The sequence below is a fragment of the Pygoscelis adeliae genome, unplaced genomic scaffold (assembly GCF_000699105.1).
Source record: "Pygoscelis adeliae isolate BGI_AS28 unplaced genomic scaffold, ASM69910v1 Scaffold45, whole genome shotgun sequence".
Classification (NCBI taxonomy): Eukaryota; Metazoa; Chordata; class Aves; order Sphenisciformes; family Spheniscidae; genus Pygoscelis; species Pygoscelis adeliae.
The window spans coordinates 9,600,036-9,603,347 of NW_008825114.1; positions in this window are offsets into that span (position 1 = coordinate 9,600,036).

Below are 3,312 nucleotides of genomic sequence, written 5' to 3' on the forward strand. Positions count from 1 at the left end.
AATCCGTCCTGGTGCTGGGGATTATGCCTGGCCTACTTTCATATACGTGCTTCCAAAGTCTCTGTGACAGCCTCCGCAGGCTTGTATTGCCAAGGTGGTGAAGCTGTTCTCTGCCACTGTACCTGGGGGGCTCGGCGGTGGGTGCCAGTGGTACCTCTTGTGCAGCTGAGGGAGCGTGGCCGCTCATCTCCAGCAGCGCTCTCTGCTGCGTTCACCATCCCGGTGCATGGCAGCTCTTCCATCGATAGCAGGGCATGCCTCCGCCACACCAGGATCCCCATGGCCTTCGGCACTCCCCCCGCCGAGGTCAGGGCTGGTTCCCCAGGGAGTGCGGTGCCAGACGTACGCAAGGGATCCTGAGCGAGCCCTACCTTTCCCCAAAGATTTGTGGTTACACTGCATTACCTAAAAGCGCTTTCCACCGGCACGTGAAATGGGTGTGCAGGGTAGCAATGGTAGAGGTCACGCAGTTCCCATCACGTTTCAGAGGGAATTCCAGTGACCAGGCTCCATTTTGTCTTCCCATCTGCAGTTCTGGGAAGGGGGAAGGGGAAAGCCCAGTTTCTTGCAGGCTGCGTGGGGCCAGATTCAAAACGCTGCTTTTAGGCACCCGAGTTGGATACTACTGTGCCTAAAATGTAGACACTGCACCCCAAAGACTGTGATCCTTGTTATCCAGCCTAGGCACCTGGTCTCTCTGTAGTACAGTTAGGCACTTCTGCAGGCTGAAGAGCTATCCTGAGGTAGATAGTTGGAAATGTGGTTTCTGAGGATGGGGCAGGAGGCCTGAGCTGCTCCCACTGCTCTGGGGTGTAAGTGCCTGACATAGAGCCATATACTAGATGCCTCCACACATGCAAGATGTATAGACAGCACTTCTCCCACGTTCCCAGGGGGAGCTAGAAAGCTGTTCTGCACCTCCCACTGCTGCCTGCTTCCAGGAGCTGTGACAGAAACCATTAGATGGATAGCAAAAGAGCAGCACAAGTGAAACGCTTGCCTTGGATGCCAAGGGCAGGCGCGGGGCAGGGCAAAGCCGGGGAGGATGGTGGGCACTGATGCGAGTGCTCTGTACAGCTCCTGGTGCTGCTCAGCCACGTAGCTGCAGTTGTGGCCTTCACGCACATGTAAGCCTATGTACCATTTTAATTAATTTCTATTATACAGGCAGTGGCTCTTCGGAAAGGCTTCCAACCATGTCTACAAGTGTACAGCAGGAGCCAAGAAACCTGTTTATAAAAGAAAAAAATAGCCCTGGGTCAGGATGGCTGGCAGCTGTGCCTCCACCAGGCTCAGGCACCAGGCTGGTCTTGGCCCACTCTGGTCCCTCTGCGTCCTTTTCCCCTGACCGAGGACCAGCATCGCCATGGGATGAGGGAAGAAAGCGCAGGGGAAAACAGTTGTGCTGCAGCTGCCCGAGGGGCTGCTGTAACCTGCACAGTCGTGCTCGTCCAGCTGCAGCTCTACTGCATGTTGGTCGGTCTGGGATGGAGCAGCCGCCTCTCAGGGAGGACCGAGCCTAAACTGTGAAAACGGCTGCGTTATTTAAGAGAGGCTCACTAGGGCTTTCAGGGCCCATGGTGTGGCTACATCCCAGCCTACCTGGTCCGTCCTCATCCTCCTTGGTCTTTTGGATGCCATCAGTCACTCCCTCCAGCCCCCTTTCTCCTCCCTACAGCTCTGCGGTACTTTCCACTACTGGTTGTCCTCCTGGCATCTGGGCTGTTCATTCAAGCCTTTAGCCTTTTGTCACCGCTGTTGTGTCTGGGGAGGACTCCAAGGCACAATTCCTTGTAAATGACTCCTTTTTTTGCGATCTGTTAAGTGTAAAGCGAGCTCGCCAGTTGTGCCAAACTTCACAGTACCAAGAAATACTGGAGTTCTTGAGTTTCTTTCCAACTCTTCCAGGTTGGAAAACTCCTGGAATAGTTTTTGTATTTCATGGTTGCCTATAAATAGCTGTCACATAGCTGTCATTTATATTCCCTTCATGAGACTCTTAAGAAAGGGAATTAAGGCATCAAACTGCAGTGGTGTGCATGATGCCTGTAACTGAAAGCTTTCGTGTGAACTTAAATGCCTTTGATTTCCACCTGTGCCATGGACTAGGGTCAGCCTTGCCTGTCAGGAGGCGTTGGGTCTGTGCCTGTAGGCAAAGCCTGTGCAACCTGCAGAGGTGAGCTGCAGGGATGTGGGGTGCCAGGAACAGTGAGTGCTGTTCAATCCTTGTTTTTAAAGGCAAAGGTGTGGTGTAGTTTAGGTTAAGGTGTTTGGTTCAGTTCTTCACCCTCGTAGCAAACATTTATACCAAAATGAAGTAGTTTTCCTGTCCTCAAATCAGCCATTTAAGAGACTGAGGGGAGACCTTTACACTCTGGAGCATCTTGGATTTCTGGGGGAAGGGAGGCGTGGGGGACATGGGACTTCTCTCTGCAGCTGCAGCAGTTTTGCTCTATGTGTTTGCAGCCCCAAGGCTGCACAGCTCTCCCCGATCCCTCTCTGCTCAGTTCTCCCCGGGCTGGAATGACTTGTCCTAGGTGAAGGATTTGTTTTGGCTTCTTTCTAATGGTTACAAATTATTTTATTCAGCAGAATGGAAGTGTCAGAGGAATAATACTGGCGCTTCTTTCCCAAACCGCTGCAGTGAGCCCGACACTAAAAATGTACAGGCGCAGGCAGAGCTCATCTGTTGTTTTGACAGTCTTCAGGGTCATGTAAGGTTCTGCACCAGAGTGCGAGTTTCATGCGGTTGGAGGGGTTTTTGGCTTCTGCTGGAGGTGAGACTGAAACCCGATGAAGCGAGTCATCAACAACTCCGCAGACGCTGGCACCACGGCAGTAAACAAAAGCAGCTTTTTCCCCTCAGTAGTGTATTCCCTGGCTCCTTGGTGAAGCTGGTACGTGCTGGCCTGCGTTACCCCCGCCCCCCTAAATCTCTTGTTATCCTTTCCTCCCTGCAGGCGAGCGACCGTTCCCCTGCACGTGGCCCGACTGCCTTAAAAAGTTCTCCCGCTCCGACGAGCTCACCCGGCACTACCGAACCCACACCGGCGAGAAACAGTTTCGGTGCCCCCTCTGCGAGAAGCGGTTCATGCGGAGTGACCACCTGACAAAGCACGCCCGCCGCCACACCGAGTTTCACCCCAGCATGATCAAGCGATCCAAAAAGTCCAGCACCGGCAGCTCCTTGTGAAGGCAGGGCTGGCCCGGGGAGGGAAGCAGCGGGGGAGGCGAGCCGCAGCGAGGATGCAGGCAGCGGCGCCGGAGCGCGAGCATCTGCTGTGGTGCCGGCCGGCCCCGCCGGCCGAAAGC